General features: G+C 39.6%; 1 protein-coding gene across 4 annotated transcripts in view; it reads right to left on the bottom strand.

Moving 5' to 3' along the window:
• The window catches only part of ZZZ3 (zinc finger ZZ-type containing 3), a 64,435-nt gene extending 51,231 nt beyond the window's left edge, over positions 1-13,204 (bottom strand). For 3 of the 4 annotated variants that reach the window (XM_075508550.1, XM_075508552.1, XM_075508553.1), the window contains exon 1: positions 13,066-13,204. The gene's annotated coding sequence lies outside the window, so the exon portion shown is untranslated. Of the gene's footprint in view, positions 1-12,545; positions 12,605-13,065 lie in introns of those variants that run through there. The other variant, XM_075508551.1, reaches the window with a different exon arrangement.
• Positions 13,205-25,539: the final 12,335 nt, after the last annotated feature.

Here is a 25,539-nt window from a genome sequence, read left to right as displayed (position 1 = left end):
AAAGCTTAGACTAAATGGCTAAGTTATTTCCTATGGACTTACATATTGACATACACAAATATAATGCAAAATGGATTTTTTTCTGATTTTTATCCCTCTGAAACATTCAGTTATAGAGATCTGATTACTCCAAATACTTATTTCTTACAAGACTAAAACCAATTTGACCAGCAGCTTTCTGAGTTTGCCATAGATACAGTTTGGAATCTTTATGGTATGAATTTGAAAATAATCAATAAAAGTAGTTACAAAGTGAGAAATCACATTCATTCACTTTGACAGTCATATGCACATTTGCATTTATAGAGCAAAAATATCAAGCAGAAGACTCTGCATAGCTTTTTTTAATAATAAATCACTTGCAGTTTACCAGTGATGTCCTAAAAAAGCCTTACTGACCCTTTCTAAGGCACAGTTTTTTCAAACTATTCTAAGGAATTTAACAGTGCTACGTCAAACCAAGTGCTATGCTTATTCCTTACTTGGTACCTCTGAAGAGCTGACATCAAGTATTAAGTAAGGATTAACTTGACAAATATAATTTACATGCCATCCATAAAACTGCTTAACCTTTTTTAAAATATTATCAAAAAATAACTGATTGTCAGTTCTCTTAGAGAACATCTAAAATTTCTGCATAAAAATATTAAATTATTCAGCTATGAACAACTGCATTACCCACAGCATAATGATGTAGCCATAAAAGAAGAAAAATAAATACAGTAAGAATATAGCTCCTAAGCAGCCTTCCCTATACCTTGAATATACAAAGCCCTCATAACTCAATAATATATTATCTCTCCTAGGGCAATAAGCAATTAAACACATTCCTGTCTTGATAACAGGAGAAAGGGAAAAAAAAAAAAAAGCCCAACGTAAAAACCCCATACTTTTAAAAATTAGTTTCACTGTATCTAGAAACAAAGGAAGTACTGAAATACAGTGACCACGTATGGCATGGCAGACCTGAGGATATACCTTTGCTGTAAACTCCCAGAATTAATGGATATTTTATTTGGCTTATCTCCTTGGTGTTCTGCATGGAGAAGCTATCCCAAACCTTTGATTATTCCTGTTGCCTTTTTCTGTACTAAGTCTAGCAGACAGATCAGTGCGGGATAATCATATTCAAAGCATGGCCTATGTATGTCATGGATTTTTACCACAGAATAGTAATGTTTTATGTTATGACCCCTTTCTAATAATATTCAACACTATTTACTTTTTTTGACAGCTAGTGAAAACCGAGTTGATGTTTTTACAGAAATGTCTATCAGAACACTTTCCTGAGCAGTAATAGCTGATTTAAAGTCAGGTTGGGGTTTTTTGCATAAAGTTGTTTTATTCTCATGCATTACTTCACATTTCTGAAAATGAATTTCTGCTTCTATTTTATCACCCATTCGCTCGGTTTTGTGAGATGCTTCTACCACTCTGACTCAAGGCAGTGGTGAAATCAAGAGTCATCAGATTTATATCATCTCTAGACTATTATCGGGGGGGGGTCCTGCAATCACTGAAATAATTTTATTAAAATATCACTACTCTATTTGATTGAAATTAACAACTCTGACCATCTTCTAACATTTAAAACACCTGCTTATTTTGACTGAAAATCCTCCTCTTAAATTATGGGCCAGCTAAGGTGGGCACTACTTCCTTTCTGGAGTTCTGCATGCATACAGTTTGGATTATCCTTGCTCAATTGAGGGAAACATTTAAAACATTTTTTTATTCACTCTTAGTGGTGAGGAAGAGCAACTCTACAATGTCCGTGTATTTAAACAGCCACTAAGGAAATAAAACTGTAAATCCATGTGTGAGTTAGCAGAATCATAACTAAAAGTATGTTGTGCCAGTCCAGGAGCTTATGTTGAAGGTTACATATTCATTGACAATGAAGGTTACAGAGATCCAATGGCAAACACCTTCTTTAGTGACTGAACCCTCTTTCAGCAGTTGGCTTGATTTAGAAAGGTTTCCACTGTTACCCCCAGTGGGTAACTCTCACGAGGATCTCGTCATTTTGCATCCTAATTACTGCAATGGTCTTTTCTCTACCCTTGCTCCACTCATATCCATTTAGATACTTCTCCAAAGAGCATTTCCTTCGTTTATTGCTTTGTCCAAGGCACCACTCTCCCTATATCTTTCAAACACAGCAAACAAAGCCACACCCATCTATCATAACCCTTTTGGTAAGGAGTGAGGATTCACACTCTGGTGAGCCTTCCATCATTCTCTCTTTAATTTCACAACTAGACTTCCCAGGTGAGGTTTCATTTTACTGTTAAGTGATTTAATCTACAAAAAGGAGCAATCCCACTCCTCTGTAACTCCCAGGCGCATCATCCTGATTTTTCCCATGCGTTTGCTTTAGTATTCAATCCGATCTCACAATGAGCTGATTTAGAAAATACAAACCCCTACAAGAGAGCCATTATTTTTCTGCTGGTTTAGCTCCCTAAACAGGCTTACTGTAATGGTCAAATGAGCACAGGTGCCAGTGGAAAGCAGGGATCACAACTATGTATTTTGGTGACAGCTAGCCATTGGATCAGGTTAGCTGTAATGTGAAGCCTTACTCTCAAGCTCTCCCTTACGCTTTGTAAGCGTAAGAAGCACGGTTACTTCTTTTAACTTGGAACTCTAATCTTCCATGATGAGGATAAAAATATTTTCTAACTGATGCACAGGAAACAATTCAACCATCTTACTGTTTCCATCTATCTGTATTGCCCAGCTATAACCTATATTATACTGAAATTGTGAACTCCTTGGGGGAAACGTTCTTCATGTCTGCTTCTGCAAAGCAGGGGTCATAGCATCATCTGTTTTACTTTATTTTCATCCTGTTTTACTGTTCACTCGAATATAAAACTGTTAAAATTCTACTGAAAATTTAACTGAAATCCAGTTGATGCAAGTCTTCGCTGACAGAACCTGAGGCACAAAAAAGGCATCAGAGGAAAAAAAAAATAGACCTTCTATATTCTGATTTGTTACTGATTCAAACCCTTGGGCTCTTTTTGACATCTTCTCATTATGGAAAATATAGTCAGCAAAGGTCAAAAAGAAACAATTGTCCAGACTTCAACAAAAGTTAATTTCTAAGTATAAGAAAAACAAACTTTTGTTTCAAAGCAGTAGCAAGAGCTAACCAACTAGGGAAGCTGAAACTATAGCCCACTCGTAGTAAAGCACACATTTAAAGGAGGATAAGCAAACAGAACTTAAATTCTAGCTCATGCCACTTCTGCAAATCAGGCCTACTGACAGAATGGATAGGATGAGAAGAAACGTCCACATGATTATTCGGTACAAGTCATACAACAAAGCTATAGTGACACATGAATCAAACCTGAAAATGGTACCAAGAGTATTATACACAACCTCTCCAGATCTCTCCTGTTTCTCATGGAGAATCTCCTGACCTTTTGGGATCTTTTCTTTGGGAGAATTTCTTGGGCCAAGTAAATAGAGACCTACAACAATCTAACGAGTTTTTTAAAAAGGCAGTTGATCTAACTGCAACTGAATTCAATTATGAGCTATACCCTAAAAGCAGGACACAAAGGTCTGATCACCAGAGTTATCTCTCAAGTGGAAAATCAATGAGACATGAGTCATGCTGGATAAAATGACATTAACTGGCTTGCCTTTACCTCCATATCCCTGCAAAAGATTCCCTCTCTACATTCAGAATTTCGATAGGAGAAAAAAAAATAAGCCTTCATGTAATACGGGAAGTTTCAATAAAACCACTTCTGGGCCATAATTAACCAGGGATATTTTCAGATCATGAATGACATAACTGAAATTCACAAATATGAACAAGAAATTAATTACCTATAATGTTGGTGTGGGGTGTTTTTGAAGGGTAGTCATAAAACACCACCACCACAAAAGACCGTCTAGATCTTAACATCAAGAAATCTGTTCCTTTACACTTACACACTTGGATTATTTGAATGGTCCTGATAGCAAACTGTATTCCATAAAGCAATCCATTCACGAGAATAAAATATAGAGGATTACTGAAGATTTGCAAAATTCTCTTTGGCTCAACAACAACTAAGACCCTCAAACTACATGTCAAGAACCACACTGAGATAAGACTTAGTATCTAAAAAGTCTTAAAATGACCTGTAAAGTATGAAAAGAAATCTGAAGAAGACAGACTTAACTTTGGGGCGGGGGGGGTGAGGAGTGGGGGAAGCTTTATTTGCACTAGGACATCATACAAAGACTAAATGTTTCTCATTGCCCTTTTCAGCACCGGCTGTGAGACGACAGCTATGTGAAGAACCTTTTCCATCTGAAGTATCTTAGGAATCCTCTTAATAAAGGATCAGTGGATTCCCAATTATATGATCCAGAGAAATTCTCAGCTGACCTCACTGAAGAAAAGTGAGATAACTACGCTTTGTTCTGTTAGAAACCACTTCCTCACAGATGGATTGAAAACTAGGCAAGCATGTATGAAAAGTAATTGCATTACTGCAGCCTCCATAATGACACTGTGAATAATGATTTTTTCAGCCTTTCTGCATTTTTTGCAATGCACTGGATATAGCAGAATTTCCAGAAAATTGACACAATAAACACCATGACTCTGCTAAAAACAGAAAACTAGTTTTAAAAAAAAAAATTCATAAGCTGTAGTGGCTTTCTATTTTGCCTGTTTTTCCAGGGCAAAATAAATAAAAAAAGAAAATACAGAAAAGTTGCAGACTGAGGATTGAAAAGAACTGAGAACATCTGGTTAGCTTCCTTTTTCCTGAAGCCTAGCTTTTGAGGAAATACCCAAAGACCACTGCTGGCAGCATAGCAAAGCACAGAAACATTGTCAAATCTTTTCAGTTGACAATTTAGACAGAGTAGGTACTGACAAAAGCAATATAATCATGTAATACCTAACCAGTAAAACTCACTGCTAGTTATACTCTGACTTCCAGAGCCATGTACAGAGAAAGCGCAAGTAAATGAAAAGGTAGTGGGTGGAAGAGAAAACATGTACCAATATATTCTAACTTTAGAATTATTAATAAAATACAATTTTTAAAGTTGCCAAATAAATTTTATATACTTGGAAACAGAAAAAAACAAGAAAACAAACCCCAGCATCTGTTGTAATGTCAATAGATTCCCACTCCAAGTCTTTTAGTCAGTCACTGCCTATACACTCCCCCAGTCCACTCTGCAAGAAACACTTCTCCAAACTCCAGGTTAAAACAGCCTTTTTCAGACAGTTCTGTCTGACAATTTCTTCTCAGTTACAGCTCTTCAGGTGGAGCTTAGGGAATAGGTGCATCTGTCTCTGCCTAAGACTTAAGCCTTTGTGCCCTTACTGCATGAGATACTGTGACCCCTTTATAATACTCTACAAAAAAGCCTCTGTACTGCAGTGATACATATAAGGAAAATCCCTAGAAGACTTAAAATATTTGCGGAAAGGAACAAATTCCTTTTCTGACATCATTCTAATATAGTGAACAGTGTTGGCATTCTTCCTTTATTGATTTTTAGAAATAGGATTCTCATTACTTTGACATCACATTTATTTGACTGAAATAAAGTATATGAAACCATTAGAATTAACTTCCACCATGTCCTGCTGCATTTGCAACTATATGTAAGCAAACATTGCATCAGGATCTAAAACCAGTGCCATGTCAGTCACCAACGCTTTGTATCTCAGTGGTTTAGTGCCCAATTTCCCATCAATTACAACAAACAGAATGATGATACTCTATGAAGTTAAAGTATATGTAAAGTTTAATCCATACCATTGGTGAGAGGGAAAAATGCCCTAAAAGCCTAATTATAATTAGGCAGTAATAGATCGAAAGCATTATTTTATCTAAATCCTCTACACTCTTTTTAAACATTGAGAATGTGATAGAATTTGTTTCACTTTAACCCTTTTCCTAATTACAGAGCATATACATATGTGACACAGAGCCTATCCTTCGTTTGTCATTAAGCCCAAGGCAGCTTTGTCAAATTTCAAAAATCAGAAAAGCTTCAACAAGGTCACGTGGAATGCAGGCAGTTGATTTTTGAAAGAAAAAGTGCAGAATAATTCATTAATCTGAATTTGGTTCAAAACACCACTTTATCAAATTGTCCAGTACTTTTAACCCTAAAAAGCTTTAACAACTCATTTGTGTCAAGGTTAGTTCTTCCAATTTAATGAAATATTTTTAAATCACCTAAAAAAATCTCAAAGGAGAAATTTTGTTTAGAACTAGTACATGCAGTAGGAAAGATACATTTCTATTCAAGCTTTTCCATATTGTGACTATTACACAGCAACAGGCATGAAAGACTGAAATCTATGTCTAATTTGTGGAACATAAACAAATTTTAAATAACTTCATATTTACATAACAAACTCTTCAGGAACCTGAAGATACTTTATAAGTGATGATTATCCCATGAAATACGTCTCTCAGATAATAACTGTTATCTCTATTTTACAGAAAGATGGTGAAGTTGCGTGATTTGCTCTGTTTCAAAGCCTGGAATGCACCTGATTCCCTGGCTCCCTAGACTTAATCTTTTGAACTTTGCTTCTCTTCAACAAAGTCTTCTGAAAGACTTTGACTCCAGCTCAGTTTATTTCTACTGGATCATGAAAAACACATAAAGGTAAGTCAAAGATATTAAATCTACAATGAAGACTCTATTAAAGTTATTTTCAATATTACATTACAGAAGGCTTTAATAAATGCTTTATTAAAAAACCTTTAATGAATATATTTGAGGATTTTTTCTTTTTACAACTACATCTTACAAACTGTCACATCACTAATTTTTTTTGCTCCACCATGAAGTTTTGTTTTGTTTTTTTAAATAATGGTCAGTAAAATTACAAAAACCATAAAAATGTGGAGAGATCTAATGCTGGCAAGTCATCCTACCTCCTGTGCCAAGGACAGACCACCTATACCTAAATCACCTCTAAAAGGAGGTTATTTAACCTTTCCTAGAGCACTTTCAGCAATAGATATCCTATTACCTCCCTCAGATATTTAACCCTGTGATTATCTATCCACAGAGCTGGAAAGTTTTTCCGAACATCGAAATCTCCTTTTGTGTTCTTTGGGACTATTATTTCTTATCCTACCTAGAGAGAACAGTTTATTACATTCTTCTCTGCAGCAATCTTTACCATATTTGAAGCCTATTATTATGTCTCCCCATCTCTGCTATAGAGTAAACAAGTGCAATTCTTTCAGCCCTTCCTTAAAGGCCATTATTGCAAGTATTCTCTAAATACTCTTCAATTGGTCCAAATCTGTTTGAAGTAAAGTAACAAAAATGGAGACAGTACATCAACTGAGGCCTTATGCTGAGTACTGCAGAAGAATTTCATATCTTACTTGCAACAACAATCCCCTTCATATATCCCAGTATGACTCTTGTTTTTTTATAGAACTGTCATGACTCCTTTGTGTTCATTTTGTGATACAGCTGCTTATTTGCAGAACTGTTGCCCAGCCAGTTGTTTGTCATATTTAAATTTATTGTTGCTACCCAAATGTATTATTTTGTGTTTCTCTTTACTGAACTGCATCCCATATAGTTCAGGCCATTCATCCGATTTGTCAAGACCATTCCACACTCTAATGCTTGTACTCCCTCCCAGATTTGTACTGTCCAGGCAGTTATTAAACGTGCTTTGTTCTTATCATCCAGGTCACAAATTGAAAGACTAAACAGGATTAAATTCAAAAAATACACTGGCGTAATTCCACTCAATGCATGCCTTCAATCTGAAATGTCCTTAAAGCATTTAATTAATAAGTAACTAACCAGCATGGCAAATCTTCTCTGACAGTATCTGGTTTTGGTGTTTCTAGATTCTTTAGCTGTGGAGATAAAATTCCTAACTTCAACACTACTGTACAGGTAGAGTATCTTTCAAACACAAATATACTGGGGAGGTTCTACCACTCTCCCCCCCCTTTAATGTATTTGTATGTGGCACAGTAACCCAGTTGCACAGCTCCTCCAATTCTGAATTTGGGCTATATCTGTTTTCCTTTCCTACACTAGAGGTACTACAAAGACACTTCAATTCACAAAAAAACCCCACTAGCTCTGAAAAATTCAGATCTTATGTACATATACATATATATACACACACCAATAAAACAAAAACAACAACAAAAAGCAGGATGTTACCATTTATGTACCAACAGGCAAACTCTCAAGAACACTCACTTCCTTTTTGACTTTTAAATTTTCTAACTAAAACAAGTGTTTTAAACAAAGTTCAAATCACTGCATTTTAGGGACACAAATCAGGTATGTCTCATGACAAAGCTGAAGAGACTGACAAAATCCCACTGCTCTACTACTGATGTATTCTCTAAAAGGTAAGCTTTTACCCTTCTTACCACTAGTTTGTCTGGCACACGTGCACCCACTAATCAAAACAAGTATTTGTGTTTAAACACTGTATTTAAATATGAACCAGTAAAAACATCTTTAAAATCTTGGACAATCGAATTGTCTGTCTTGCCAACATTCATATTCCCATGTCCTACAACGAAGTTCAATAGACCAGAAAAAATGGAGAGCAGCTAATGGCCATCTAATAGATAAAGCATCACTACAAGGAGAATCAACTGTTTTATGAAACAACAGGACACAAAGCAATCAGCTTAATGCAAAGCAAAAATACTTGAGTATCAGGTAAAACTTTAACCATGGGGTGATGAGCTGCTGAAACAAGCAACACAAAGAGGAACTTCGTCATCAGAGGGAATGATCTCGGTACACTTCCAAAGGGCAGAAGACTGGACTAGTTACCTTTCTGTATTTCTATGTTTAACTGAATTCATCATAAGCATCAAAACATTAAAGTAACTTTAAAGAACAGTTATTGTAAGTTAAGCTACTAAGCTTCTCATCTGAAGATATAAAAAACTCTTGTATGACATTGTCTGTATAAGGGAAAGTAGTTAACAGCAAACTGTTAACTAATACACAAATTGTATAAGGGAAAGTAGTTAACAGCAAACTGTTAACTAATACACAAATTTTGAACACAAACTGTACAAATTATCAACCCACTATGCTACAAATCCTAAGCCGAGTATTTTGATTACAAAAGTGCACTTAATCAGAGAATCTTTTTTGAAGTCTTTTTGTTTGAAAAACAGTGTCCAATAAGAAAGAGAACACATTATTTTATGTTCAGCTCTGCATTTAAGTGCGTTTTACAAGCTACTCAAACAGAAAGGTTTTCACAAAACTAAAATAAACTCTCATGACGGTTCTTCTACAACCAAGGCAGTTTTTGAAGCAGAAATCATATTTACAATGTTCTTAAAACTCGAACAATATACCCTTAAGTGTTAGAGTGTAAAGTTTACCAGAAGCAAGTTCTTATAATCAGCAGCTTGATTTCCAGCAAAGAACACTTAATTTGGAAACTAAAAAACCCCCACCTTCCTCACTACAGAAGTGAGAAAGTTTCTCACTTTCTGCAACTTCACTCCCGCCTACAGAGGTGGCAGAGTTTTTCTTGTTCAAGGTTTTTAAGGACAAGTTCTACAAATATCTGTCTGGAATAATTTAAGTGCATTTAAACCAACCCTAAAGAAAGGGAACAATAGGTCTTACAGTATTGCATTTCCAGAACTGTGAGTGCAATGTAAATACTTGAAAAATAAGTTATCTCTTGCAAATCTGATTCTTTATGACTGGAGAGACCTGTATCATCAGTTCCCACACAATGGAAAGACTTCCATTTTTGGGAAAACCAAAACAAAGCAAACCCCAATAGATTAGCCCTGAAGACTTTAAAGAGCTTTTCAAATGTGAAAGACTAATTTAAAAAACAAGAAAAACCCCACAAATGGAAGTACGGCAGACTGCAAAGACTTCTGTTCCAACTTCCCCAGTACTTTTAGAAACATTAAGAAAACATTTCTTATTTCCCTTATCCAACAAGGTGGTAAAAGAGCAGAGTAAAAGTCTTTCCACCTTGTATCAGCCAGACAACTCTTACTGACCAGAAGTCAACCTAATCAAAGTACCTAGAATGATCTGGAAGAATTAGAAACAAAAAATATTTTTAAGTCTCTTGGAAATATTGGGAGAGTAAAGCCTTCATTCTATATGAGACTATGGACAGCAGACTGGAATCTCACTACACAAGCATGTTAGAAAGACTGATAAATATCAGAGCAGTCACGTGCTGTTCAGCTGTAGAACAGAAGCCCATACTGGGATACAGTCCCAAATTTTGTGAAATACAGATCTAGTTATTTTTGCACATTAAATCTGTAATAATACTGAGCTCCTATTCGCTATTTCTCTTTTTCCAGAAATGTTAAAAATTATGAGACAAAACATATGATTGAACTTCATGCCTAAATAGCTTAGTAACTAAGCTATTTAATACAGCCTATCTCTTACTAATTATATACTTGGAGTATGCAATGCAAAGGAAAAATCGTTTCATTTAAGAGTGGTACAACTGAGAATTGCAACAACTACCCATATTGGACTAAATAACTACACAGATAAATTATCAACAGTATTTCAATTTAAGGTCATAACTGCTGCTCCTTACTGACACACACGGTTGTACTGTGTAACAGTTCTTCACAAAAAGCCTTGCTGTAAATTCAAGACATAGAATGTTTTTATGAAATAAGCATGACAGTGCTGGAGAAAGCCTGCAATCAAAGTTGTTCAGGTTCTGAATGACTTGCTAGAAATCACATGTTAAAGTAAATTGCTAACTGCTAAACCCTCCTAAGGCAATGGGAGTTACATGAGTGACTTCAATTGGGTGAAAATTTCACCTGATAGCTATTTTTTTGAACATTTTACCACATACTCTTTACTTTAAAAGAACTGCATTTTTCTCCCCTACTGTTTAACACACACCATCTTTTTTTTCCTTAAATAAACTTTTTTCCACTTCCGATTAAGCAAAAACTAGTATTATTAATCTGAAAGACAGCACAGTAAGACTAAAAGATACTTGAAAACAAACCGCAACCGTAACTTGTCAACTTATTTTCTGAAAAATTATACTTCCGTATGAAAAGAATCAAATTTTGCTAACCCCAAACCTATCAGCCCCTACTTGATCACCAGTCTTTGTAGCAGCTAGGAGGGAGGGGGAAGCATAATATCTAACCATAGGTTAGAAATATACCCAAAAAGCATATTCTCAAAAGGTTGCACAAGTTAGTATTTAATATGAAATACAGATTACACTTAGAGCTTCACCTTAAAAGCCTCAGTAAATGATCACTATGTTATTAGTACAGTAATAATGACAATGTCAATGGAAAACATGCAAGTATTTGTACAACCAGTGAAGAGCTACTACAATTTGTTTAATAATAACTGCAAACATATTTCCAAAATAAATCTTGGAACTTCAAAGCCTAAAGAACATATTATTTTATTAAAATATAGTATCAGTTCTGTGGCAGCCTAAAACCAGATTAGTAAAATGCAGAGTTATACTCCAAGACTACAAAAACTGCCAGCATTCCTGGATAATCGGGGACGGAATACAAGACACCATAAGGAAGAAGCAGAACCATATGCTCTCCCTTAAGAGAGATCAGGACTAGGAGACAAAGGGGATATTGCTGAGCTGGGATGTTTGGATACTATTGGAATTATTTTTCCAAATACAAGGGAAAACAGAAATGTATTTTACAAGTTTGGGATATAATGGGACATGTATCATAGCCTCAAGAGAGATCAGATTTGTGATGTTAAATATCTCTCTTTTTGGACCCCTGCATCCTTAAACATCAGCGTTCCTACAGGGCAGGAGCAGTCTGGGTTCAACAGCAGAAACCTGAATGAGTACAGAAGCAACAGCATGGGACAGGTGTGAAAAGCAAGCCGAGACAGCAAAAACAGCATGAAGTGCTTGTGGGGGCAAGGGCATGGCCCAAGGCTGCACGTTGCTCGAGGAAGGGCCAAAGGACCTCTGGATGTTAACACAGACTGGAAACTGTGCGAGCAGCACTGGAGCAGTCAGAGGCACGGCCACTTGGCGCCGTGAAGTTGGGCACCCTGTCCAGGTGATATGGCAGGACAGCGGGGGACAATCAAGGGGCACACCAATGGGCCCTGCGGGGCACGCCGCCCACCCCGGGACGGCGCCAGCAGCACTGCCCGCAAGCCCGGCACCCGCGGCCGGAGGGCCCCGGACGCAAGGGCAGAGGCGGTGCGGCGGCAGGGGGGGAGAAGCGCGGAGCAAGCAATGGGACACGGCACGGGCCACGACGCTGCAGCCTGAGCTCCTCTGGAGAGCCAGAGGCGAGGGGGGGCTGCCGCGGCGCGGCCCGGGCACTGCGAGGGGCAGGCGTGAGGTGATCTGAGGTGAGGCGGGGCAGGGCCGGGGCGGGGGGAAGGAGGGAGAGGAGCGGAGCCAGTCGCGCTTCCCCGGGGCGCCCAACCCCGCCCCGCTCCCCGTGTGGCCCGGGGCACGATGGCGGGGAGGAGGCTGGTCCCAGGGTCCCCGCCCCCCGGGCCCCCGTTACCATTACCCAGCACGCCCAGCGCTGAGCCGCCATCCCGCAGCCGGCCCGCTCCCGCAGGGACTGCGCGACCTCGCGAGATTTCCTTCCCCCCCCCCCCGCACGCCACCCCCCCCCCCCCCCCCGCCCCGCGACCCGGCCCGGCCCCGCGCGCGCACGCGCACCGCCCGCACTCAGCTCAGACCCAACATGGCGGCCGCGGCGCCGCGCACGTGTCCCCGGCCCCGCCGTGTCAGGCCGGGCGCGCGCATGAACACATACACGCACACGTAACGCGCGGGGGGGGGAGGGGGAGGAGGGGGGAGGCGGGGCCGCCGCGCACGCGCACGAGGCGCCGCTGCGGGCCAGCTGATTCGAACAGGGCGCGCGAGCCGCCACCTCCTCCCCGCACGCGCTGGTCACGTGGGGGCTTCCCCCCTCTCATTCCCTCCTCCTCCTCCTTCCCCCTCCCCTCGCGGGTTCCGAACTCGGCACCATCCGGGTCCCCCTTCCCCCGGGGCCGGGCCCGCGCCCGGGCCCGAGCCCTCACCTGGCGCCCGCTCCTCGGCGCGGCGGGCGCGGCCGGCCCGCGCAGCCCCGTGCGCGGCTCGCTCCCTCCGTGCTGCCCGCACCAGGCAGCGGCGGCGGCTCCGCACAGCGCCTGCTCCCCTCAGCGCGGCGGCGGCTCCTTCCGCTTCCTTCCCCTCCCCCTCCAGCCGCTGCGGCGGGGACCCGCTCCCTGCAGCTCCGCCTGCTGGCAGAGGGCGGAGGCGGCCGGCGCGGCTTGCGCGCGGCCGCGGCCAACTGCCGGGGGCGGCTCGCTGCCCCCGGGCGGGGGCGGGGGCCGAGCGGCGCCGCGCTGCGGCGTGCCCCGAGGGGAGGGCCGGCCCTGCGAGGTGGCTGGGGGACGGGACGCGCCCCCGCGCGCTGGGGCGGGTGTTTGGCGGGGCGCCCTGCGGGACGGGGACGGAGCCCCGCGTGCCTGGCCAGGCCGGCGGCTGAGGCGGGAGGAGGAAGAGGGCGGCGCGGCCCGAAGCGGCACCCGGCGGCCGCGGGTGCTCCCGCCGCGCCGCGCAGCGCCGCGGCCGTCCCGCCTGCCGCCCCCTCCGGCGGGCTGCTCTGGCGCCGAGCCGCGCCGCCGCCGGCAGCGGTAGCAGCCGGCCAGCGCCTGGTGACTTGCAGGTTTGCTGCGGTTAGGAAGGGGAATGGGGAGCACGGCTGAGGGGCAGTATTCCGCTGCCTGGAAGTGCCGCGTCCCAGGTTCCCGCCTCTAGAAGTCCCCGCGCCTGCCTCCACAGCCAGTTTTGTGCCCGAAAAGTGGGGCTGTTTTGTTCGCGGCTCCTGAACAATTTCCAGAGTCTCTCCTGACTTTCTCACTTCAAGCAGTGCCTCAGGAACAGGCGCCCTGGGGTGGGTACTCCAGCCCTCTAGATTATGATTAAAAATTAACCAGTCGCGCTTTCAAATTTCTTATTTTTGCCGCTGCCTGGTTCTCTGCTAAGGTGTATGTGAGCACCAAGAGTTACTATTTAACGCACGCAGCCTGCTCCAATACATTATTTACCTCTGTACTCCTACAGAGGGAGAGGAACTACTGTGCATCTCTTACTATCCTTGTAACCTCTGTTTTTTCCTGATATACCACAGTTACAATGCATCTGGAAGAGCTTCGTGTAGCCAAGAAACACAAAAGACTCAAGTTTTCTGTTAAATGCTTATGAAATTCAAGAACCTTTCCATTAAGAACAATTAACAACTTTCCAAATTGCTAGAAAATCCTAGGCTAAAACAGTTCTCTTTAAGAGAAAATTAAGTACTGAAGAATATTTTCAGTTGTTTTTAAAAGTAGTTCCTGACTGTATGGTAATTCAACTGATTGATACTTTTGTAAAGAGAGCAGATTTAATAAAATCCTCATTGCCCAAACTGCAAGTCTAGTCACTAAGACACTCATTCTGCAATGCCAGAGTCTGCAGAAAACCCTCCATCGCTTTTCCACTTTCCCAAGCAGTTCTCACTTTTCGCTACATCTTGCCGACTTGGAAGTGTTCTCCTGCGATCAGATTCAAAACAACTGAAATCCCACAAAAGAGGGAAGGAAATTTTTTTCTTGAATCTATGCCACTGTTCTCATGCAGTCTTCTGTCTGTGTGCCCGAATCTGAAAGAGGAATGGTGCTTTTTCTGTTACTGCAGGAGCACCTGTAAGCACTAAAACGTTGTGAATTGCAATCCATTTAGAAGTATGTTCACTTAGCTAAACAGCCGCAGTGCCTGAAGATATTATTGCATTTCAGACAAGTGTTAGTGCTTTCACAGTAGAACTGAGGGTTCTTCTCAGCTGCTTCAGTGCAAAATTGATTGGGTTTTTTGGTTTTTGATGTGGGTTTTCCCCCCCACCCAAATTCCCATGGCCGTTTAAGGGTGCAATTGAGGAATAGAGCTGACCTAATCTGATGGCCACACAAGGCGGCACTTTCCCCCGATGTTCCCTGCCCCACAGTCTTTCCCACTGTCCACTCTAGTGCTCATCTACACACACGGTAAACCAGTTGGACTTCCTAAACCACTAAGGAACTGTTCCTGTTTCTGGTTTGTTAGTTTTCAGCTATAAAATAAGCTGCATTGGCTCACTGTGGAGGCTGACAAGAAAGCCAGCATGTGAGATGGGGGTGAGAGAGTGTTGCCAGTAGAGGGGAGGAACAAGACAATCCTCTTTTGGCAGAAGTAATTTTTTGGCAACAGGATTAAACCAGTTGAACTGTATTGTCTAACCACACCCTACACCAGGATTTGCCTTGAATTCACTGAGCAGGACTTAAATATTATGTTCTGCCATTTTGCCTAAGAAGCAATAATGTCTAGTGATAGGATGATAACAAAAAGCAACTGTTGTTAATGGTGTGATGTTTCAGGTAATGGTTCCTCCTAATGAAAGGGATACTCCCCAGGCTCTTGCCCCACCTCTACATGCCCCCTGCTTTTCCCTGGATTGAATCCAGCCATTGTGTATCTACAGGGTAGTTTGGCTCAGCTAACCTTCCAGAGGAAAATTAACAATATGCAAAGGAGAAAAAAGCAGTCCATGTGTAGTAAGGACTGAGATCAAGCAGGTTTACTAAGACCTCCGCCCAAGAGAATTTACATTTAAACCTGGAGAAACCTGCTTCATTTGAAGCTGGCTGGCTGGGGCTCTACACGCACTCTGTTGTCCCCACAGTTCAAAAATCTCTTTTTCATCCACTCATGCTATCCTGCAGCCCCTTCCCCCAGTATCCTACAGCAACTTTTAAACAGTTCCTAAGTATAAAGGAATACACTCCTGCATAGCAGCACCACATTGCCTTCTCCAATACATTTTCACTTCCAGTTAGTCTTTCTTGCTCCTCATATACCCCACCCAAACTGTATCACATCCCTAAGTCTTGTAGCTGCAGTTTCCTCTGTGCTACAGCATCTATCTTGTACTAATAATTGGTAGCTGCATTTATTATGGGCAGCCTTGAGTATTACTTATTTATAGGACAATAACAATTTCTCTGGCCTCATCAATGTTGGTAGTAAAAAAACCAAACCAAAACAAAAACCCAACCCGCTATTCTGATCAAGGGAAAACAGTGTTAATGACAGCTTTTCAGCATGTTATAATGGTGCAAGCGAAAAAATACTACATCAGCCCCCCCTCCCCGAAGTCAGTACTTTCTACAAAATCAGGAGATGAGATACTTTATATCCCCTCCATGTCACTGAAACAGCTGATGTTTGTGCATAAGAGAACTGCCTAAGACTGCAAAGTCCAGCTTTGATGAAGCTGTTTACACGGCTCTTGCTTTCAGTGGCAGCATCGCTGTTTCTACCTATCTCAATCCATGAAATAGTTTAATTGCTTCTCCTATGGTTAGAGCAAATTAAATGTGATTTTCTTCTGACAAAAGACTAGCAAAGTTGACTCCTCACAATTCAGCACAATTGAGAAGTTGATCCTAAGGACATCTAGGTTAGTTCTGTGACAGCTACTCTGGTATCTTTCATGGTATCTATCACCATGCCCCAAGAACAGCATTAGCAAGCTATTACTGCTTGCTACCCAACACTTCAGTTAAAGCAGGGCTTATATTCTTGGCTACAGCTCTAGATCTACACTGGCTCTTAAAAAGGGCATGCAGGATGAGGAAGATTATAGCTGAATTCATCTCCAGAGTTCAGCTCCAGCTTATTTGTTGTGACTCAAGGGCAGCTGTATTGGACTGGCTGGTTGTGTGGAATTACTCGGGTGGCCGCACAGTAAGCCCTGGACAAAGCAGGGAGACTTTTCCTAAAGCCAGCTTACGTTCAGTAGGGTCAACTTCCACAGTGCAGCCCAAACCTAATAAATTGTCCTGGACTGGATGCGAGTTGGCTCAGCACAACAGTCAGAAGTCTCTGCACTAATTACTTTGCCATCTCAATAATTTTGTTTATAGGTACTTCATAGGTGGCCTTTTGGATTTTGTATTTACATATTTCTGAAAGAAAAAAAGAAAAAGCATTTGCATTCTTAAGAAGAAAATTCCATCAACAGATACTTACAGAAAATAAAGTTATAAAAGGGAAGTTTTGCTGAGCTAAAAGAAAAAAAATTTAACAGTGTTAAGACTATTTTCTGCTTAAATATGCATACTTATACAGAACCACTTCATGTTTTCTTTGTTATAGGTCCTCTGTTTTGCTGCTCAGTTCTGCCTGCTGTATTCCCTGGAGAGCCCTAAATTCTAATTTTTTTGTTTTTTTCCATGCTGCCATATGTAAAGAACAAATATGAGAAAGGCTAGATTTCCCTTAAGATCATCAAGAACAAAAAAACATTTTCAATGTTTTTACCTGAAGCAAAATGCTTTAGATAAGCAAAATTGGTTTGTGTCTAAACTTAAAAAAAAAAAAAATTCTGCCTGAAAACATACCGTACTGACTCATTTAGGTGTGGCTTCAGTAGGCAGTTTACATCAGAGACTGTACAGGCTTTTTGCCACTTTTATTAAGATTTACAATATTATCAATTCAGTAATATAATAACAAAATGCATGTTTTTAAATAATATTTCCACTACAAATACTACTTGGACAAAGACTTTACAGTAGCTATGGAAGTCAGCATGTCACATTTAATAATTAAAAAATTACTAAAATCATACTTGAAAAAATAATATGCAATTGTGGTAAATTGCACAGGATTATAAGTGGTCATCTGGTCTAATATCTACTCAAAATAAATCCACTCCAGCCATAAATTTAGAATGCCTTTTTATGGCACTTTTGGTTTTTTTGTGGGAACAAGGCAGGGGGAAATCAAAGTTATAGCTATTTATTAAAAGGAACGATCTCCAGTCATTGATAAAGGATATGTACATTAGACAATGTAGGAGTCTTATAACCCACACAGACTACTGCAGAATTGACTTTGGTTACTGAAAGATGTCCTATTCCATGTTGAAAAAGCAAGTTGCCAATTACAAAAGTTAAACACATTTAGGAAGTTATTAGCTCATTTGCATTTTATGCCTGTATATTTAAAGTAGGGGCAATCTAACCCAAATTGGTCTAAAAATTTGCAGTTGAGTAGATCTGATACTTACTTTTAATAATTAAATTCATTAGGCTACATTCAGTACAATGTATAACCACTCCTTGCTCATGAGGTATTCCCATTTACATGGCTTTTTCTAATTTCACTAGAGGCTTCAAAGTCAGGTAGATATGAAATGATAGCTAGACTGTAGTGCATTATTAAGAAAAAATATTCCAGATTGGAACTCATTAAACATAAAAGCAGTATACCAAGAAGGAAGCTCCTTGTTTTTCAGAATGTATTATTCTACTTAGTTTTTAATGCTCAAGAGTGAGGTTTTATATTTCAAAACTGAAATATTGGTGTCTAAAATATTTCAAGCCACTGTAGTTTTTTTATTTGCTTTATTTCAGTTACTTTGAGCATGTTATTATTCTAGTTTATAAACTTTGACTCAGGCTTCAAGAAGACAACAGTCCAGAGACTTCGAGGTTCTGGAAGATTTCACATATGTGAGACAGGGAAGTTTTGACTAAATGGGATTAGAATGGGAGCTGGACCTATATGAGCACAGGTGTTTTTGCCTAAAGCTACTGAAAAATTGAAGTCCATATTAATAGTTACCTTACTGGAGTGTTCACATCAGCACTGACTTTAAGAGTTAGCTAGCTTACTCTAGGCGTTTTACCCCTTACAGATGTCATGAACTCCTATCCAAACAATCACTTCTACCTTTCCCCTCTCCTTTAGAAGCTTCCCTTTGTTACATGTATGGAGCACGCTCAGGTATTAGTGATTCTGCATTAATACTTTCAATTATGTACGCCCTGCATAAAGATGTGCCAGGTCATGGAATATCCCCGCTACTGTTTTGAGTACCTTGCATATTCCTTCAGGTCCTAGACCACAATAAAGGGCTCTATTGGTACTCAAACTGAACAGCAAGTAGTATGTTCAATGTAAACCAGAAAAACACAGATTAGAAGTTTTCAAGTAAGATGTAGGTGTTTGAATCAAAAAAAAAAAAAAAAAAAGACCTGGCACATTTCTGCCTAGCCTTTAGGAACATTTTTTTTCCCAAACAGAAAAGTTTTTTAAAGACAAGCCTAGCCTGTGATTAGGGCCCTCTCATACAGGATATGAAAGATTGAATTTTTATTTAAACCTAATTGCCATCACACAGGAGAGGACACCAGCACCACTGACAGTTTAAAAAGGGGAGATCCCTGTTCAGGGCTCAAATCTAGAGTGGAGGGCAGGCACTTTTCAGATTTAGGTTAACAGTGTGATCAGGAAGCTTAACATCTTCTGGAGGACGCTTGCAGAGCAGAAGCCCAGAAAGTGCTTCCATTACCTGTATCTTTTTCAGTATCTACAGAAAGAGCCCAGGAAGACTAGCCTCTGCACTTGAGTGTGCAAAATCAAGGTCACACATGAAGTTCAGATTGCTACTGATCTAGTTTAAGAGACAAACTACCTCCACTACCCTGCTTGGTTGGAAAGCAAATTCATTATACTACAAACAAACAAGGTAAGAGAGAGTACATTTCCCTTACTGAAAATTATTCAGAAGATGGGACACCAAATAAGAGTTCATAGCTAAGTTGTCTTATTTCTTGCTTCTACAGTTAAATTGTACAGTCAGTCTAAATATAAAAACCTCAGTACTAGACAGGAAATTTAACTGAAAATATTGTCTCACTGAATTAATAACTGCCAATCAATTAGCATTTTGACATGTAGGAGTGCATTTCTTTTGTTATAGCTGAAAATCTGAAAGTAATCTTAATTCTGGTCCTAAAGAGAAGGTGTGCACATTGATGGAAACAAACACGCATTCACAGCATGAGCAAGTGCTGCATCTCTGTTCATTTGGGTTTGGCATTTTAACAGGCACCCGGGGGAAGGGGGGGAAGCAGTGTATCACCATGGTAACCAGGACATCTTGTTTTAGCACGTACATTAAAAAAACCACACAGGACAGAACAAAATTAGTCACCTAGAAAAATATTCATTTCTGGGCAAAACTATTCATGAACAATGAAAATTAAAAGCTGTTGGCATTGTCCTGTGAGATAGAAGACAAAAATAGCTATTTTTCATTTTTGACAGCTGACAATTTATTTTGAACTAAGTTTTTTCTTACTTGTAAAAATCACATGCCTCCTCTCCTCTGCCCTCTTTATTCTTCTCAAAGTACTTTAAGATTTACTGTTTCCTGTGGTAAGTTATTCCAAAAATGGATCTTACTAAAGTTCTTAATGTGTAATAAGTTCTTTGCAAGTTCCAAGTGAGAAAGGAGGAGCATATCTGGAAATGAAATCTTCTCAACTTCGTTTATATTATGAAAACATTTTGTGGATGGTGACTGCTTTGTTTTTGCACCTCCCATGCTGCTGAACAAATAACTAGTAAGAAAAATAAGTGATTTGAGATTCACTAGCATTGCATAAAGGCATGCATAAAGGCATATCAAAACTGCATAAATAACCAGTGTATTCCTATTACTCCAACTTTACCTTTTTTACTGACAGTTCATTTAATAATGGTATATAATCAGTAAGTCAAGTGTCAACTGTATTTCCTTGTGTCCACTCATTTCAACAACCAGAACTTGTATTTTACCCTTTTAGCTAATCAACTCAATCTTGAACAAGTCAGAAAATGAAATTTCTTCCTTATTCATCTCATAAACGTCCTATTTGAGTGATCAGGTTCCTACTGCATTTTCTTAAGTCCACACATATAACCATCTACGACCCGTATAAGGAAACTCGTCATCGAGTGGCTTGGCATGTAGTATCACTAACAATCCATGAAACCTATCGGACACAACAGTGATATGTTTCTCACAAATGTGCCTTCTTTTTCTAGCGGCATGTCTCAGCTGACACACATTTAGAAAAGAGAAAAGTTTTGTGATAGAGTAAATAACACCAGCTTTCTATGAAAGACATGACTCTGCTATTGTAAGCAAACATCTGTAATAGTAAATGTATTATAAACAGATGATGTTTTATCTTACTGTGTGGCAGTGTTCACACTTTTTAATGGAGAAACAGCCTTGTTACCTTGTTGAATGCCTGTAAACTAGGCTGAAGCTATTCTTAATTTAAGACAAGTCACATGTTTTAAAAAGCTATATATATATTTTATAGAATATATTCAAGAAAACAAGTTATACTTTTCACTGTTAGTGAGAATAGCCCTTTGAAAAATTTTTACTGAACAAGGCTATTTTCTCATCTGCTAAGATTTTGAAGGCTAATATAAACCAAGTTTGTTTGCAACCAGATAATTTCTGTGAAATAGCACTGAAAGTGATTTGTCTGTCTTTGTGACACTTCAGAAATCTAGAACTCTTATTCTGCTTCCTGCTACTAATTGTCAGCTCTGGATGGCTTAAGTATAGAGTGAAGCCAGAAAAGCCATCTGTTTGGAAGAATGAAAAAGCCTAGTTGTTTTACTCATTTCCTGGGCAAAATGAAGAGCTGAAAGGTTTTCAGTGAGAAAACTGCTTAGACTGCACTAAGCCAGATGTATATAGGGAATTCAAAAGGAATAAGTGGAACAGAATTTTCTTAGTTCAGTACAAAATAATTGTATGGCAAATATGAAGAAACTACTTGCCCCTTTAAGGAGATAATCTGGAAGTTTTCCTGTAAATTTTCTAAATCTCAGATTTGCTCTTCCAAATGAACTTAAATAATTAATAACAGGATAATCTATCAATCAATTAAAAAAAAATCAAATGTTAGCAGTATCATTATAAATAAATGCCTATAATACTAACTTGAAAGAAACTTCTTGGCTTTAGTCCTTTTAAGAAAACCTAGGATATCTTCTGTTAGAAAAAGCCAATCACTATATGAGTTTTGAATCTGAAAAGCAGGATTCTTACATAATGCATTAGCATTGCACATCAAATTGCACCAGATTTCATAAGAAAAATTCAGGCCTAGATAGGCATATTTAACTTTTGCTCCACAAATGAAAATTGCTTCATCCACGTAATATATTTTATAGCCCAACATATTTCTAACACTTTATGCTGATATCCCACTGTCAGTGGGGCATACTGCTAACTCAATGGATACTTATATGACATTACCCTGCTCTGGGGCTCTCTTTACCAAAATACGGGACCATACAAATTTACAAAAGGCTCTAAATATAAATTCTTTCAGATGTCACTGAGTGTTGCATTCTGCTGGAAGGACAGATTTCTAAAAGTACATTATCATCTAGCCTCCAGAGTAGGGACTAACGCACTACTACTTGTTAGCTCCAGTCTTCTGACATCTCTTCTTCGATATCTTGGTCAGAAGTTAATTCCTACCGGCATAGCTCTGTCAACAGAACGGTAAGCATTCCTACACGACTATGTGACTCCCAAGCAAAGCTAAAGAGACTAGAACTTCCACATCAAATATGATATCATCAGGGAGAAGAAATAGATTAATTACATAAAAAACCCTAAATAAACTAGCTTCCATTGACCCAGCTCCATATAGTAGGTTTGCAAGTCATAGTATGGTATCTAGACAGAGCAGTGAAATTCAAATGCAAGATCTCTTTACCACTGTCAGGGACATGTAGCAACAATGGGTGTGGCTGTTCTCCCTTGAATTCACATTTGGCAAGTTTGTAGTGTCTCACCCTGCAGCAATTTTTGTCAAATAGATATCAGAGGATACCTTAAAACATGTTTTTGCTGCATTCAGCCAGCTCAACAGCTGACAATGACAACAGTAGTCAAATAAAATATGCAGAGTTATCAAAATGGTTCTGAGTTTGTCTGATATGAATTAATAAAAATAGCTTTTGTCCTTTTTCATCTTATCTTGATAACAGCTTTTGAACAGTGTATGAAGTCTCTAAGTTACCTAGCAAACTTTCAGGCCATTACTGATGGGAAGGCTGACACCCATTACAGCAGTCAATTGAGTGTCATTTATCTATTTGAAAACAAAAACCAACCTTTATTGGATGTATCTACTAAAGATCACTATTCCAACATAGAACCAAACATAATTACTGAGTGCCTCCAGCCATAGTTCAATTAAGACACTGGAGAAATAGATTATGTGCATTTATATATATCTCTCTATATATCAATCTCTAGACACAGAACTAATTTAGGTTATACTTACAGAAACAGCTTTCTGGACTACCCAAGTTAAACAATGAATTACCATCACAGAACTGTCTTCAAAACTTCCTTCATTTCCTAATGTTCCGGTCACAGGAAAGGAAGAGACTGGCCTTTTAGTCAGTAAAAGTATAACATGGGATAGTTTCACAGCTAACAAGGTCATTTTTATTTGCTTTATTAAGCAGACGGGCTACTTAGCTCTCACCTCTGAAGTGTATTATAAAAGTGCCTTATTTTACTACTAAGCAATTCAATAACTCTTCTGCTATTCTTTTTCCCTCCAATTAATACTGTTCAGCTACATCACATAGTATCTGAAGTACTCTCCTTGACATTGGGGGTTCAGATGAACAATTAGCTACACTACTTGCAAAAAAACTTCAAAAATTTAGAGAAATCAAGCTTTGAGCTGGTAAGTCCCCCACAACCCCCATGCAGTTTTCTCCAGAAAAGAGGATTAAAGTTACCAGACTGAACAGCAGGCTTCTAACAGCTCAAATCTAGATTCCCAGGCCTAAAACAAGGACTCCACTGGATTTTTCCCTTCTTGAAATTGCAGCTTCCCTGGCACCCAAACACATTGCTGTGCTTCCTCAACTGGAAACAAATGAACAAAGAATACAAATAGTCTTCTGAAAGGCTTATGGAAAAAAATAATTTCCACAGCCCCTTCCCGAAATGCATTCTTTCTTTGCTGAGAATCAGACAGCTCTTCACAGTAAAGGCTTCTCCTTTACCTATACTCTGAAGTGTTGCCTTCCCTTGGCATACACAAGCCATCCATCTGGCGTTCTCCCACGGTCTTACTTTAAAAGGCTACTTCCATTTCTGTGGCATAAAATCCTTTGTAGAGCTCTCAAACAGCTAAAAGCAAGACAGTTATCCCTTTGGAACTGCCTGTCTTGAACACAAACACGTCTATTTCATCTCTGCATACTGAGGATTTCTTTTTTTTAAAGCATGACAAACAGTTGTAGTGTGAAGATGCTTTTTATCGTGATGACAGAGGCATTTCACAAACTCTGCTAGTTTAAAGTGTCTCATTACTGATCTATGTGCATCACAGTTTAAGACTGTGTTTGACTGTGGATTCCCACACACCCAGTGGAAAAGATTGACAAAACCGCTAGAAGATTTCTAGATTTCTAATAGGCTACCTAAACCAAGCACAAGTCACCATTGCTAAAGCTGAGGCAAATATTCCTACTCATCTAGGAAAAATTGTTCACTATTATCCAGCAATTATTTCCACATTGGAAGTCTTGCATCTTCAGCATTCTTTTAAGTGAGAAAACAACTTTCATTTTCAATGCTGAGTCTTATTGCTCTTTTCCAAAATAACTTCTCCCCAACTTGTATTTATCATCATATAGCATCCAAAATTGGAAACAGTACAGATGAGATCTCACAAGCAGCACAGCACCAAGTAGAGCAGAATAATTACCTCCTGTGCCTCACATCTGATGCTTTTGTTACTATTACCCAGAACAGGTTTTGTTTTGGTATCACTGGATTTTAACTCTTAGTCTGATCTGCTAAGAACACTTAGCAAAGAACTGCTTCATTCCCCCAACAAGCTGATGTCCCTAACACTCAATCCCTTTTTCTCTTGCAAGTTTTACAGGGGCAGTCTGTTCCACCATCCAGATTATTAATGAAAACATTGAATAAATTGGTAAACCTGATCACCATACAGTGATTTAACCAAGAAAATATTTCCCCAGTTTCCAATTAAGAGCATCATGTAGGAAAAATTTTTCCTAAAGTATGCAGACCTATTCATTGTCATTTAGCTTTAGTATGTTAGAGAACCTTAATAATTGCTTAAATGAGATAAAACCTTAGGAAAAAAAAATTAAAATAAGACAGTATAAATCCAGGTTTAGTTTAGTCACCCTAATAGGAAAAAAGGACAAAAAAAATGGAGGTGGGAAGTTAGAACAGCCTTCCACAGGCCAAGGTCAGCAAGTTAGTATTGGCTGTTCATAAGCAAGTTAACTTTACCTTAATCAGTAAGACAAGCCTGTAGTAGTAACTGATGTGTTTGTTTACCTTGTACATACAGAGGTAACTTGATACGAACTTCAAGTTGCCTTATCTACTAATATAAAATTGTCCAAATGCATTGTCTGACATTAAAAGTCTCTGCTCACTGTTTCTTTACATTTACACCTATGTACATGCAAGGCTTCTCAGCTGCCTATGTCCCATGACCTCCTCTGGAATTTAAAGAACACTTACATACAAGTTCAGAAACTTAACAGGCTGGCCAGGAGTTGCCTGTGATACAGTTTAACATTGAAAAATGTTTCCCTTATGTACCAGC

This window comes from Mycteria americana, chromosome 7 (genome assembly GCF_035582795.1).
Source record: "Mycteria americana isolate JAX WOST 10 ecotype Jacksonville Zoo and Gardens chromosome 7, USCA_MyAme_1.0, whole genome shotgun sequence".
Taxonomy (NCBI): domain Eukaryota; kingdom Metazoa; phylum Chordata; class Aves; order Ciconiiformes; family Ciconiidae; genus Mycteria; species Mycteria americana.
The sequence above is the reverse complement of the archived record's forward strand: the minus strand, read 5'-3'. Positions and strand labels throughout refer to the sequence as shown.